Below are 16,558 nucleotides of genomic sequence, written 5' to 3'. Positions count from 1 at the left end.
ACGAGTGGTGCCGCCATCTCCATCGGTAACAGCAAGGGAAGTGTTAGTGTCCTCTGCACCCATAGAGGAAGTTGTTCATACCATACGCAGCAGCAGCAGACTAAACCCCCAGCCAGGTAATCAGGTCAAAGGTAGCAGCGCTACCCGTCTGCATCCCATTCGGACAATAACTGTTCCAAATGGAAATGCAGACGCAAACGGTATAGTGCCCACGAGGGAAGTAGTAATGCATTGTCCTTGGACAAGAGCAGAACTAAATTCCATCATAAATGATTTCCCCGATCCCAAAAAGGAGTTGGCCAAATGTCAAAGATTTTTGAGAAATTTGGGTAGTTCACATGAACCCACTAATAAAGATTGGCGTGTGGTGTTAAGGGCCTGTCTGCCACGCAATACCGACATGACAAAATTTATCACGGATTGTGTATTGGATGGTGACGTTCCCTTAACAGACCAAGTAAACCAAGATAACATTTCCCGCATTGTAACTCAATTGGGTATATATTTTCCAGTAGTAGTTAACTGGAACAAAATTTTCACCATTAAGCAGAAAGAGAGTGAGACTGCAGAAGATTATTGCGATCGGGCTCTGCAAGCTATAACCCAGTACACTGGGATAGAGGACATTAAAGATAGCACTCACCACAGGGGAATGATAGTTACGGTACTTGTGGATGGTCTGAAAGAGAGTTTAAAAACTTGGGTTCAGACCTCACAGCCTGGCTGGCGGGGACTCACAATAGATACCCTCATAGAAACCGCCATTGAACATGATAAAAACATCTCCAAAAAGAGAGAAGCCCAGAGCGAAAAACTAATGTCTGTCAGTATACAAGCTCTGGAGGGAATGACGGTAACATCACAGCCAACAGACACACTTGCACTTGCACACACACTCACGTCTGAACAAGTATGTGCTCTCACTAACCCCACTCAACAACAAACAGAAATCTATCCCACTAACCTGATCAACCACAGGTCTCAGGCTATCCACCAACTTCTTATCCCCCACAATACCCTTACCCTCCCTATCCTTACCCATATCCACCACCTTTACCCTCTGCGCAAACCTCACAACACCACATGTCTTCACCCGAAACACAAACATGTTTTAACTGTAAACAAACAGGACACTTAAGTAGAAACTGTACAGTAAAAGGAGTAGGGATCCCACATCAGGGAAGACCTAGATATCCCCATAAGGGAAATGCACAGAGGCCAGCAAATGTTCAGCAGGCACCAGCTCCAATTGTAGCCGTAAATGCTTTATTGGAGAATGGTAGCCAACGCTAGGGGTCAGGTCATACCTGTAGTCTACAGATGGTCAGGTTAACGGGAAGTACTAGGGAAGAACCGGTCATGATGGTTGATGTAGCTGGTACTGAATATCCTTTTCTTGCAGACACAGTGGCGACCGGGTCGGTGATAAAATCTCCCGTTAATTTGCAGGTGACCAACGAGACAGTACCAACAACGGGTGTAACAGGTAAAGTGGAACATTATCCTTTAACAAAGTCCACAGAGGTTACTATTGGGCCGTTGCAAACCAGGCATTCTTTTCTCCTGGCTGCTGCGGCTCCTACTAACCTACTGAGCAGAGACTTGTTATGTAAGATGGGATGGGTTATATATTGCACCCCTGATAGTGTATTTTTAGATATCCCAGAGAGAATGGTATACGAGGTGCGGGATATGTTAGACACTCCTCAAAGGATAATGTATCACTCTACAGTTTTAAATGAAACTCCATCACAGGTAGATGAAATGTTGTCCCTAATTCCAGATTCCCTTTGGACTAAAGATGGACAGGACACTGGATTAATGGCAAACGTAAGCCCAGTAATGGTAAATTTAAAAAGCGGAAGGCAAGCTCCAAAAATTCCCCAGTACCCACTAAAACAGGAGGTAGAATTAGGGGTTTTTCCAATAATTGAGCGATTATTACAACAGGGAATTTTAGTCCGTACAGCTAGTGTAGCCAACAGTCCCATCTTCCCTGTAAAGAAGAGTGGTGGGAGGGGTTATAGGCTGGAACAAGACCTTAGAGGTGTTAATAAGGTAGTAGAGAGCCAATTCCCTATAGTGCCAAATCGAGCTGTCATTTTGATGCAGATCCCACCAAAAGCACCCCATTTCACTGTCACTGACCTCTGTTCTGCTTTCGTCTCTGTGCCTCTCCATCCTGACTGTCAGTATCTATTCGCATTTACATACAGAGGTTTACAATACACATGGACACGATTACCCCAAGGTTTCATAGACAGCCCCAGTATCTTCTCCCAGGCGTTGCACGACTGTTTACAATCTTTTCAACCTGCCAATGGATCTGTTCTAATTCAATATGTGGATGATTTATTGCTATGTTCTGACTCGTTTATGTCATGTTTGAATGATACTAAACTTTTGTTACTTCATCTCTCACAAACAGGACACAAAGTGGCTAAGGACAAACTACAGCCGTGCCAATCCAGAGTAAAATATTTGGGACACTGCCTAACCCAGGGGTTACGACACCTTACAACAGATAGAATCCAGGCCATACAAAACATGACACTGCCGCAGAATCAACAGCAAATTCGTACCTTCTTGGGAATGTGTGGATACTGTAGAATGTGGATACCAGGTTTTTCTATTTTGGCCTTACCTTTACAGGAATTAGTCTCTTCCTACCCAGCGGCCACTAATACTGTTGCGTTTACTGCCAAGAAAATAGTTCAGGAATTTGTATGCAGGTACAGTATCCCAAAAATCATCGAGAGTGTTAGGGGTACCCATTTCACAGGTGATGTTTTTCAAAAAATACACATATTTGATGGGTATTAATAGCCGACTTCACACCCCCTACCGACCGTAAACCAGTGCCAAGGTAGAGAGGATGAACGGGACTATTAAAAATAAGCTAAGTAAAATCATGACAGACTGGACTAGGATGGCCAGAAGCATTACCTTTGGTCCTACATAGCATAAGGACCACTCCTAGACCTCCTCTGAATCTGTCCCCATTTGAAATATTGTTCGGTAGACAAACTCATTTGATTATAAGTCCACAGGAAGATCTAAAGGGTAACAATGAGGTAACTGTGAAGTATCTTATATCAATGAGTAAGCAGTTAAAGCAACAGCAGCAGAAACTGAAATTGTTGTCTAATAATATGCCTGAAACTAACTGTCATGATGTTGAACCAGGAGAATATGTAATGATCAGAGATTTCTTGCGTTCAGATTGTTTGACTGATCGGTGGGAAGGTCCGTACCAGGTGCTGCTGACAAGTACTACATCTTTGAAGGTGGCCGAGAGAGATACCTGGGTCCATTCCACTCACTGCAAAAAGGTCAATCAGCCGGTGGAGAAACAAGTCGGAGACAAAGCTGATAGCATGGACCTTTTCGATCATGAGCTTGTTCTGGGAGGATTGAACAAGTTGGAGTGAGATACCTGAACTGAGAGAAATTTGCAGGTCTTGTTGTGACAATGGATGGGCCTGGTGTGTTCATTTTCATATTCTCTTTTAGAGTGTTCACCATCCTGGTCAGTCCGGGGGTATCCAGTGTCTGTGATGGGGGACCGATTGAGGAAACGGGAGCTGATGGCAGTGCTGATGGAGTGGAATCAGGGGGAGTGCAATGCCAATCAGGGGAGTGTCTGACCAATCTTAGTACTGTTATTGTTAAGAGAGCTGTCATTCCGGATACTCGGGGAAGGTGTGGAGGTTTATCGGCTGAAGATTCCTGTATTTGTGAGCTTTGTGGGTCCCTAGTTGACGAGAACTGTATCCAACGGTGCCAACCTAAATATAATCCGTACTGGGGTGGGTATCCTCTAGAGGATTATCATAGCATGGTAGGCAAAGTGTTAAATCAAACTGATTGCTGGGTGTGTTCACATGTGCCATAGGGACAGCATAATGTAGCAACCCTACATTTCCGCTGAATATCACGGAAATTTTAGAATTGCAAAAAGGGAAAACATTGGATGGAAAATTCCTCTCATCCAAACCACCTCATTTCAAACTCCATCAATTCCAAGTAGATAGATCACTTTTGTGTCTAAACATAACCAACCCCAATAAACCCGGGAGTTGGGAAGTGACGGGGAATAATCAGACGATGACCTTCTCACAAAGAGCTGATAATGAGTCCATAAACCATGACCTGCTGCGCTCCATGAAGTCTGGTGGGAAACATTTTAGGTATCGGTATACATTGAGTTCCACCAAATAAATTATTGGTAAGGTGCCAAATGGTTATTGTGCTAAAATAATACAGCCAGAAACTTGCATGTACCAGATGGAAGAACCAGAAATAGGATTGTTTGCAAGGGAAATGTGCTTAATGATAATGATGCATACCATTCCTTATGTTCTCCCTGATAATGTATATTTCATCTGTGGAAGAAAAGCATATAAATGGCTCTCCCCGAGTTCCGAAAGTTTGTGTTACTTGGGAAGAGTAGTCCCAGAAGTTATGACCCTCACACATGTTGAAATGCTGGGTATACATAAAAACACACTGTCACCATATCTTCACACACAATATGAAAACAGAGGTTATGGAAATATGGTACCTGGTGATATACATAAAGCCACTCAGTTAATCAGTGAGACAAGTTCTGGTCGCATTGGACCCCACCTGGATCGCTCGGGGTACATTAAATTTTAGATATATCCAGGAACTTGCTAAATTAATAGATAATATCACCGAGATGTATGATGACACATTCAGGTATACAGGGAGAGAATTGCAAGCGTACAAGAAAGAACTGGTGCAACACAGGCTAGTGTTAAATTATTTAACTGCTGTTATTGGAGGGTATTGCGTAACATTGGCCACCCAATTTGGAGTGAAATGTTGCACCTATGTCACCAATGATACCAGCGACCCTAAGGAGGTGATAGACCGGAAGATGGATGAAATTCTGCAGCTAAAGTGGGAATTTCGCAAGAACCATAACGGTTCAGTGGCTGAAGTAGGGGAGAAGATAGAAGGATGGGTGTCATGGCTCAACCCAGTGAAATGGTTCTAAGGTCTAGGGGAATGGGTCCAGGAAGTGATCGCCAGCATAGGCAAATTCTTAATCCTTATACTGATTGTCATCATAATAATTGGCATATGTGACAAGTGTGTTCCTATTGTGTTGAAGTGTGGAAAATGTAAAAACAGAGTGAAATGAAAGAATTAAACTATGATGGTGGTCAGAAATGACAATATGTATACCGAGGTAAATATAGAACTGCATTACAACCCTGAACTAGGAAATACTATCGTTTGATGTATTATATTTAGACATACATAGAATGTATTATTGAAATGTTATTTATAGAACACCTCAGATAATGTAAAGTCAATTCCCCTTCAAGACTGCTTTTATAAGACTGGTGCATTCCCACACCTTTCACATGATCTTCCAAGATCTGCGGTGTGCGTATAATAGTAGTTTTATGTCCCCACCCAGAGACACAATATTGATGGATTAAGAACAACCTTGTGCCATCCCATAATAACACCAAATAAAATGTAAATGTAAGCCTAAATTAAATTCTAATAGCAGATTGTGATAGCATGTTGTTTGCAATCAAAAGGTGGACTGTCGAAGCTGAATAATTGGCTGAGACAAGATCAGTTTAAAATTTAATCGCGGCGATGCCATCTTGCGACTGGCCGCAAGACGCCATCCTGGAAATGAGATCGTAAGACACCATTTTGCGAATGGCCGCCTAAGCACCATTTTAGATAAACTCACATTTTAGTACATGTGGCGATGATACTATTAGCACCATGCGATTGCATTTTTCACCATTTCTCATACACACATTAATACGCACAATTGCACTGTTAACTAGTCGCATATTAGCGAATGCATAGGACTTTGTATGAAACCGCTGTTTTATTAGCTTTATGCGCACGCATCTGCCCCAAGTTAACTAGCGTCCTTATATCAAACCCTGTATACCCACACATTACATATTCACACATAAGGTTCAATAAGCTTTAAAGTGTATGATTTAAGTTGGTTCAGTTAGTTTAAATGCTGAGAAATAAAGGTATTTGATAACTAAGGTATTATACATGCTAAACAAGTTGTATTTGGTTTTGTACTGATGCATATTCTTTTTACAGTATTCCGGTGTTATCGGTGGGGAGGTCGCATCATGCAAACTCAAGTTATGGATCGCAGAGCCTACAAGCAACAAAATGTATATTTCATGAACAACTGTTAGGATGTTGCAGGGGATGTGAAGAGGAAGATCCCCAGCTGTTAGAGGCAGGGAGAGTCTATTTGAACCAGCCTGTTAAATGTGCTGTAACAGATGCTTCTCCCCTGGGAACCAATGACATCAGCAACAAACTTCCCAATTGTCCTGTTTATTCTGGGGGGTATAAATATGTGTGCTCGAACGCTAGTTCTTAGTCTTCGTGCTGAATGCTGTATGACTAGGGGTCTCTTGCTGATGCCTATCTCCGGGTCCGGAAGCGCTGCGTATGTATACTGTACTTGGGTCTGTATAATTTCCTTTTGCGCCTAAATTGTGTCTAGATCAATTGCGTGTAACTATCTGAACTTTTACCTGAATAACACTTGTGCTTTGGAACCACAGATTCCACATCTAAGTCTTTATTTATGGTATGACTGCGTACGCAAATTAGCGTCATCCTTAGAAGGTATAGGCAGGATATTAGAAGGTATAGGCAGGACATTAGAAGGTATAGGAAGGTGTGTATAGAGGTTCTGATCCAGTATCGTTAATATGTGCATTGTTTTAAGTATATTTTAAATAAACCTATGTTTGGTATGATTAAACAAGCCTCCTTTCTGATAATAGAGCGCATACGTTTACCACATTAATTTTTAGTACCAGCGCAGTAATTATTGCTAATCACTTAACTGAGCGCAGCACTATCCCTTCCTTGTACAGTTATCGATAGAGGGCCTGATTCAACTGCGATAGTATGCTAATCCATTGTGATCACAATGCAAACTCAGCACCACATAAGGATGCCCACTTTACATTGCACACATCCGTAATATTTAGCAGAATAGCGAAACCATGGGTACAATCGAGTACCATTGCAGCCTCATGCATACTTGTACAAGCTCTGACCTTATTTAGAAATTGCTAATTCCACGCACGCTATGAGACCTCAGATTGTGTATGGTATCGCAGTGGCTAATTTATACATGCCCCTGCAATGGTGTGCGAATGCACTGGCACGTCTGCTTTTCCCCGACCATGTCACTTCCTGTCAATCACTCTGGGATGGGTCTGCATAGCCTCTGCAATCGCAATCCCGATCGCAGCAGCTGTTTCGCGTATGCTCACTGCTATACATATGTATGCACAGTGCGAAATAATTGGTAGATTGTGTACGTATTCACAGTTGCATATGGTAGTGAATCAGCTATGTGGCAGCTTGCCACAAACATTAGTACCATCAGCTCAGTGCGCAGGTCCACTTATTTTTATTTGATGGTAGAACTATGGTCCTTAACTATAGCAGTGGTGGTATAGTGTACTTGTGGTAAGTTAGTAGGCTCTGCATGGCTATTAGTGTTGGAGAGTCTCATGTGTAAATGTACTAACTGTCGGTTTAGGTTCCAATCTCACACCTATCAGTTGCCGACAAACATCAACAGAGTTTAGCTGTCAAAAAAGTGACTATTTATCATATGTTGGGTTTCAGCTTCAATTGAAACCCGACATCGATGTCAGTTGTTTTTTTTCCTCTCTAAATGCAGTCACTTTTGATCTCTTAGTTCAAAACGAATGGAAAATAGAAGATAAAAAACTACGGCAAACCCGTCCAAACAGATGCACTGCACAGATCAGTATGACATGTGCAGGCTTCATTATGTTATAAAGTTAAAAAGTGTTAAAATAAAATAAAAAATAGATGGAGTACCCCCCAAAACAAAAATTTACAACCAGCCCCTGAAAGCAGGCTAATTAGGGATTGCACCTGGAAGAGGCTCATATAAACGGTGTCAGGGTTTGGCTCAGGGTCTCACACCTGGGGAGAACAAGTGGACAGGCTTGTTCAGAGACACTGTGACATACTTATTGTAAGTAATGTGCATATGCCTATGTTTGTGGAGAGGGCAGTAGGCCCTACCACTGTAAATAAAGTGAAGTTTATTGTCTAGTTAGTGCCCAGACGGTCTAGGTTTTATTTTTATTATTTCTGTTTTTATTACTGAACAATAAAAACTAGTTCCAGCTATCTTGCACAAAAACCCTGGACTGGTGTGCTGTCTCATGGCTGCTGTGTGTAAGGAGGTGTCCAACTACCCCAGGAGAGGGACCTCCTCCCCTGATCCTATTACAATACAATATATATATATATATATATATATATATATAATGTGACAAGAATCACATAGACCGGGTAAAATCCATCAGTAGCTGTTATTGCTCACCACAGGCAGGTACACAGGATATGGCAGTTTCACATGCAAGATGTCATACAAAGTCTTCCAATACAGCAATATTTCTTCAGTGGACTCGCAGGTCCAGAAACCCTAATACTAGTCACCCCCAGGCCTATAACCTGGGTGACTATTTTACCATCAGGCTTACCACCAGTGTCTCTGCAGCTCTTAAACCAGCTTCACAGAGGTGTCTGTAATCAGCTGCCTTTCCAGGCACTGATTGAGGCAACACCTGAACTGGACATTTACACAATCCTAAGGCCTTTGCTCTGCAAAACCTGGGAGATCTGGATATTTTACATTTACTTCATGTGGAATTATGCTGACCCCATCACACTCCTCCTCCCTTAGCATCAACCACCCGGGTGAAGCTAAAACACTTTCAGGCAAGTTATCTGCCTCGCCCACATCTATTTGTGCCATCCGTCTGGGTACACAGCTCTCTGCTATTTTCCATAGTTCGCCATCCTCCTCCTCCTCCTCCTCCTCTAGCTTCATCATAGGGTTGCCTGGAGGATCGGGCCCAACAAACTTCCTGGAACGGCATCAGCATTGAGGTTCTGTTTCCCCGGACGATGCTGCACCTCAAACTTAAATGGCTGCAAAGACGAAAACCAGCGGGTTACACGAGCATTCACTTCTTTGTTTATGTGCATCCATTGTAAATGGGCATGATCAGTAACCAATACAAACTCCCACCCCAACAAATAATATTTTAACAAGTCTACTGCCCACTTGAATGCCAAGCACTCTTGCTCCACAGTTGAGTACTTGCGCTCCCTGGGCAGCAATTTCCGGCTGAGGTAGAGGATGGGTTTCTCTTCCCCTCCTACCACTTGGGAAAGGACTGGTATCTTTCTGCAATATAAACTGCTTTTTAAAGTTAGGAGCCTGCAAAACAGGTTCTGCACACAAGGTGCACCTTAAATCCTGCCATGCAGCTTCTGCTGCTCTAGACCACAGTATCTTGTCTGGGGACTGTTTTTTAAGACACTCAGTTAATGGTGCTGCCCTAGTGACGAAATCACAAATAAATCTGCGGTAGTAACCCACTAGGCCAAGGAATGTTCTGAGCTGGGATTTACATTTGGGTTTAGGCTATGTAAGGACCGCCTCCACCTTACTGGGCTTAGGTTTTACCTGCCCTCTGCCTACAATATTTCCCAAATATTTTGCCTCCACCATTCCAATGGCACACTTCTCAGGATTAGCAGTAAACCCATGTGCCCGTAAAGATTGCAATACTGCTTCTACTATTGGAAGGTGTGACTCCCAGTTGGGGCTAAAGATGACTATGTCATCAAGATATGCAGCTGCATATTCCTTGTGAGGTCACAGCAACCTGTTCATAGCCCTCTGGAAGGTTGCCAGAGCCCCATGCAGACCAAATGGCAGAATTTTATATTGAAACAAACCTTCTAGGGTAGAGAGGCTGTTTTGTCCTTAGCAGCCTCAGTTAAAGGAATCTGAGAATACCCTTTTGTGAAATCTATGCTAAATTCTTCACTAGCTTGTCCATTCGGGGCATCGGATAGGAATCAAACTATGACACTTTATTTAATTTGCAAAAATCATTGCAGAATCTTAAAGCACCTGAAGGCTTAGGCACTAAAATTGCATTTGCTATTTGACCCCTAGGTGCAGTATTTCCTCTACTTCCTGTTTAACCGCTGCCCGCTGTGCCTCTGGTATATGGGATGGCCTCTGTTTCCTTACCGCCCCGGGAGGAGTAACTATATCATGCTGGATAATTTGGGTTTTTCCCGGAATGGCAGAGGACACATCTTGGTGCCATGCTACTAAACTCACCACCTCCTGTTTCTGGTGGGGATTAAGGGTAACTTCAATGGGTACCTGACATTTTGGGGTTTTCTTGGCAACCAAAGAGGTCTGACCAGCACTCTCTTTCCAGGGTTTGAGCAGGTTTACATGGTAGATTTGCACTCCTTTCCTTCTACCCTCCTGTCGAACCTTATAATTAACAGGTCCCACTGCCTCTATAACTTCATAAGGGCCTTGCCACTGGGCATACATTTTGCTTTCAGTGGTGGGTACCAGAACCGGTACCTTGTCTCCCAGTTTAAAAGGCCGATTAACCGCGGTCACGTCATATCAACGTTTTTGCCACTGTTGTGCCCTATCCATGTGCTCGTTCACGGGTGGCACAATTTGCATTAAATAGCCATACAATTGGGTCACAAACTGAACAATGTTAGGCTCTCTGCATGACTGTTGTTCCCACCCTTCTTCCAACAGATCTAAAATCCCTCTAGGTTGCCTCCCATAGAGGAGTTCAAAGGGACTAAATCCCATAGAGGATTAGGGTACCTCCCGCATTGCAAACATTACATATGGTAGGAGTAAACTTTTAATCTTGCTTTCAACAAGCCCATCTGTTTGCAGGTGATAAACTGAGGTAGTAATCCTATCCACCTTTAACAGTCGGCACATATCTTTCATTAGTTTAGAGACAAAAGGGTCCTTTAAGACCTCCTTTGGTATTCCCAAGCGGGTATATAGCATCAACAATTCCCAAGCAATAGTGCTAGATTTCATATTACGTAGTGGGATGGCCTCCGGATACCTTGTGGCATAATCTACCACCACTAATATGTATTGATTTTTTCACCGGCTGTATCAGATCCATACCAATTCTCTCAAAAGGTATAGAAATGACAGGGAGGGGAACCAAGAGTGCCTGAAACCGCTATCTTCTGACACACTGGACATTTCTGACAATACCTTTTTACTGCTGCATGAATGCCGGCCAGAATAATCTTAATTAAATACGCTGGTGAGTTTTTCTCCTCCCCCAAATGGCCACCCCACAGGTGTGTATGAGCCACCCTTAACACCAACTGCTCGTGTTTCCAGGGAACCAACAATTTGTCTACTCTTACCCTGCAAATAGGTTACACAATATAACAAATCATTTTTCAATGCAAAGTATGGTACATCTTCTGCTGGTAAAGCCGTGATTACTCTACCAATAATCTCTGCAACATTTTCAAATGCATTTATCAAGTTCCCATCATTCTGTTGATCCTGGTCAAAGTCCTGCAATGACATTTCCTTGCCATTGGGAACCCACTGTGTCTCGGTCTCACTCCCCTGTGGCTGCTCACTGGCCAAGGAGGGCGTTACTGCCACCAAACTTTGGGAAACAGCAGAGCTTGGCACCTGGGACACCTCTTATGTGAACCTTCTGCTGTCATCATGCCACGTAACCACCTCTTGTAACAACGGAAAGTCCCGACCCAGGATCAATGGGTACAGTGGCCTGACAGCTACTGCAGCTATCACCTTCATGGATCGCACTTTGATCACTATTGGGAAGTGCACTCGGGGGCATTCTTCTACATCCCCATGTACACATATAACCTTTACCGGGGGTAGCACCTGATCAGCCCCAGGTGGAACAAGATTGGCAGATATGATGATTAATTCACTGCCAGTTTCCACTAAGACCCAGATCTCCCAGCCTTCCATCAAACAAAAAAAGGTGGTTTGCACCGGGGAAGTGCTTCCAGCAGCCATGCTGACCACTGGTCAAATTGATTTTCCATCACTACAGTCCATTAGCTCTCCCTGCTTTGGGCAGTGCCAGCGCAAATGACCAGGCTCGCCACAGTCAAAACACACAACTGGAGGTTGGCTTTAACAATTGGGACCTGGGTTCTAGGCTTGGGAACTGGCTGGAATCCATGTTTGGCTCTGTTTAACTTCCCAAGAGTCAGGCACCATTCAAACACCACCGCTAACTCCTAAAACATTTGAGGATCACCCTGTAGAGCCCACTGTTGTACCACATGGTCTAGTACTTGCACAGCATGGTCTAAAGCCATAATGTCTACTATACGCTGAGCACAGTTTTTATCTGGCTGCAACCATGTCTTACTCAGCCTGGCTAATTTGTCCAGCTGGACCCTTGGAGGCTCAGACGAGTTCAGTTGCCATTCCTGAAACTCCTGAGCTTTGCTGGGGCCAGTCACTCCAACCCTGCTGAGTATGGCCTTTTTCAAGTGAGGATAGGAGTTTGGCTCAGTCACATTTAAATCAACATATGCTACCTGAGGTTCCCCTGTGAGACAGGGAGCAAGTCTGGCAGCCCACTCCTCCTCAGGCCATTTTAAACGTGAAGCAGTACGCTCAAAGGTGCACAGAAAAGCTTCAATGTCATCAGATGGGGCAAACTTCTGTAACACCTCTCGCTCATGCCCACCTATCCTCATTTCAATTAATGCTACATGTAATAACTGAATTTCAGTTTGTTGCCCAGCAGCCACAGCCTGCTGCCCTGCTCCCAAAGTTTGCTGCCCTGCAGCTAGTTCAGCTAAATTTTTCAAAAGCTCCTCCATTCCACACTGCTTTATCCCTTTATAGACAAACTTAGGAGGCTTTATAAACTCTGTTTTGCAAACCACAATCACAATCTGTAATCTCCAATGTCCTGTACGACAATGGCACCGCCCTTATCGGTGGGCTTGATGATAATGTCTTCACAAGATTCTAGATCTTGAAGCTTCCCGATTTCAGCCTTACTGAGATTATGGCGTATTTTAACAGGTATAGATGTAAATTTATTTACAGATTCATCCAGAAGACGGTTAAACGATTTCAAAGAGGGGTTGATAGTGACCGGATCATAATAAGACCTTGAAGCTGATTTTAAAAAGGCCTCAAATGACCACTGAGTGAGCTGGAAACCAGAGTATTGAAAAGAGGACTGAGCTTTGTTCCCACCAACCGGTTTGATCGATTTAATTGGTGTAAGGATTTGCATATCTCTGGTCAGAAGCTCAGACTTAAGGAACACTTCTGGATAAAATGAGTACCATTAATTCCTCAGTGTTTGAGGCCTTTTAAAAATCAGGCCCACTGACAAGGGCGGTGCCATTGTTGTACAGGACATTGGAGATTAAAGATCAGAGATTGTGTCACAAGTCTCGGCCAGGTCAGTGTATAAGAAATTGAGAGGTAATCCTACCTTGGACTACCAGAAAGAGCTGTTTGGGATCTTGGAGTTAGCCTATGAAAAGAAGTAGCTCCCAGAGAAGGTGTTTTTGGCACTGAAGGTGGCTCACTTTGTGGTCCTAGTGTTGTATACGCTCCCAAAGCTGCACAAGAACAGCTCTAAACCACCTGGCAGGCCCATTATAGCCTCCAGGGGGTCACTTTATCAAGGGGTATCACAACTGCTTGTTACAACTGTTGCTGGTGACTCAAAACACTTTCTTAAAGGATACTACTTATTTTTTACATAAATTGTTAGACCTTAGGGTTTTGCCTCCAGGTGGCCTTCTGTGCTATTTAGACGTGGGCAGTTATACACGTCTATCCCGCATGTGGGGAAAATGTTTTTGGAGATTAATTTAGCTAGTTCAATGTTTGATCATCAGCTGTCCCTTACCTTATTGGAGTTGACATTGTATAGGAATTATTTCCTGCATGATGGGCAATTCTATCTGCAGCTGCGAGGGTGTGCCATGGGCTCATCTATAGCCCCCTCGTATGTTTGAACAAGAGGCAAAATTGTTCTTCAATAACCCCAAGATCAGAGAATGTATATTGATGTATACAAGATATATTGATGATGTGTTCCTGGTATGGATGGGGGGTGCAGAAGCCTTTGAGAATCTTATGCTACATATTAACTATGCCATCCTTCATTAAGTTTACATGCTCATGTAGTCCCAGTGAGGCATGTTTTCTAGATGTCAAAATTTTGGTGAATGAATGTCTTATTGAAACAGAGGTTTTTAGTAAAACAACAGACCATAATACCTTTTTGATGTCCTCTAGTCACCATCCGGAACCTCTGAAGATGGGGTTTCTGCTTGTCCAAATGATGCAGATTGCCCGCATAATGAGTGACAGCTCCAAAGTACCCGGTCAATTGGATGATTTGATTGAAAAATTCAGAGTAAGGGGTTATAACCTTAGAATATTACAAATACTAAAATAAAAGGTACTGGGTATGCATACTTGAACCCTCTAAAAGGGATAAAGGGAGTCTTATACCATGGGTGAGTGACTTTACTATGGCTAGCCCTGTGATTCATAGTGCCACACAAGCAGAGGCATTTCTAGAGAGGAGGGGGCCCATGTGCAGTCTCTGACACAGACCCCCTCCTCTCTGCCTGGTGGCCGGCAGCATAATGAGCGGTGCACGGCCAGCGCCGCACTTATAGACTCTGGGCACTACAGTGTGTCCAGAGTCTATAGTGCATGCACAGGCCACCAGGAAAACGGCCACGGAAGCCATTTTCCCTGTACCATGTATGCGGAAAAGATGAGAAAATGGCCACGGCAGCCATTTTCCAGCCGTTTTTACAGCCGGAGACATCAGAGCCGACGTGGGACTCCATAGAGGTAAGTTTTATGGGTGCAGGGTGTGCGGTGCAGGCTCCCCTGGACCCAGGGGTCCATATACCCCACACACCCTGCACCCATTATAAATATGCCCCTGCATGCAAGCCCTGTGGCCCATTGTCTCTTCTGACCCTGACCACCCAGTATTTAAATATGCTAAACCTATTGCTGCATTTAGAAGGAGAAGGAACCTCCGGGACCGGCTGGTCCAGAATGATATTATGGGTCTGGGTATGCCAAAAGCACCTAATGTATATTACAAACCAATGGGCTGCTATAGGTGTGATTGTTGTACAACATGTTGCCACACTATTGCTTGTAAGACCTATATATATACTGTATATATGTGAGACACGCACACATAGCATACACGCACAGCATCCAGTACATAAACACAAAGCATTCACACAGCATACATACACATACTCATAGGCGAAACTAGAGATCCGGTAATGGGTGGTCCCAGTATTAGCACCATGTCAGATATTGGAAAAAAAAAACCAGTGGCGTCCTTCCCCATGGTGTCACCTGGTGTAGGAAGAAGGGCGTTGCCTCCTGAACAGGGGGCGTGTTCACTTGAGAAGGGAGAATGGCCTCGCAGCACGAACCCCAGAGGTCTGGTGTGTGGAAGAAGTATGGGTGAGCACTGTGCAGTGACGGCTCCCTCCCACTGTCAGGAGCCGAGTGCTGCATTTAATGCTACAGTGCAGCAGCTGGCTCCTGTCACCTTAGTGTCACCCCTAGGCGGGTTTTTGGGACCCCAGTCAGTTTGAAAGTCTTTCTTACCTATATGGTGGTTTCTCTGCAACAGGGAACCTCCGAGGAATTGGAGTCTCACTGGGCAGCGTCTTCAGCCGGTATTCACGATTCATGTAGGAGATCACATTGTCTGGAAGATGTCTGTTTATGTAGAAATATAACCCATGTCATCATCATAACCAGATAATACAAGCTTTTGTGCAGGAAAAATGTGAATTTCCCTGATCTAACTTCTGTCTCTCCAGGCTCCCCTGTGTTACTCCAGACCACCAATGTCTCCATCCCCAGGGCTCTCTGTGGTTCTCCAGGCTCTCTGTGTCTCTTTATCTTCAGGCCTCCATGTCTCTCTATCTTCAGGCCCCCTTGTCTCTCTCCATAAACAGGACCCCCTGGGCCTCTCTATCCACAAATACCCTGCATCTCTACATCCTCAGACCCACCTGTGGCTCTCAGCCTTATTCCACCAGCCCCAGTGTGCATCTCTCTGCCCCATTCTCCCGACCCCAATGTGTACCTCTCAGCCCCAGTGTGCATCACTCTGCCCCAGTGTGCACCTCTCAGCCTCAGTGTGTATCACTCTGCCCCAGTGTGCATCTCTCAGCCCAATCCCCCGGCCCCAGTGTGCATCTCTCTGCCCCATTCCCCCAACCCCAGTGTGTGCCTCTCAGCCCCATTGCCTCGACCCCAGTTGTGTCCCAGTGTGTCTCTAAGCCCCATTTCTCCGGCCCCAGTGTGCGTCCTTCAGCCCCATTCCCCCGGTGTGCATCACTCTACCCCAGTGTGTCTCTCAACCACATTCCCCCGGCCCCAGTGTGCGTCCCTCAGCCCCATTCCCCTGGCTCCAGTGTGCATCTCTCTACCCCAGTGTGTCTCTAAGCCCCATTTCTCCGGCCCCAGTGTGCATCCCTCAGCCCCATTCCTGTGTGCATCTCTCAGCCCTAGTGTGCGTCTCTCTGACCCAGTGTGTCTCTCAGCCCCATTCCTGTGTTACTCCAGACCCCC

The sequence above is a fragment of the Taudactylus pleione genome, unplaced genomic scaffold, assembly GCF_031769625.1.
Source record: "Taudactylus pleione unplaced genomic scaffold, aTauple2 ptg000146l, whole genome shotgun sequence".
NCBI classification, from domain to species: Eukaryota; Metazoa; Chordata; class Amphibia; order Anura; family Myobatrachidae; genus Taudactylus; species Taudactylus pleione.
This window is presented reverse-complemented; position numbering follows the sequence as displayed.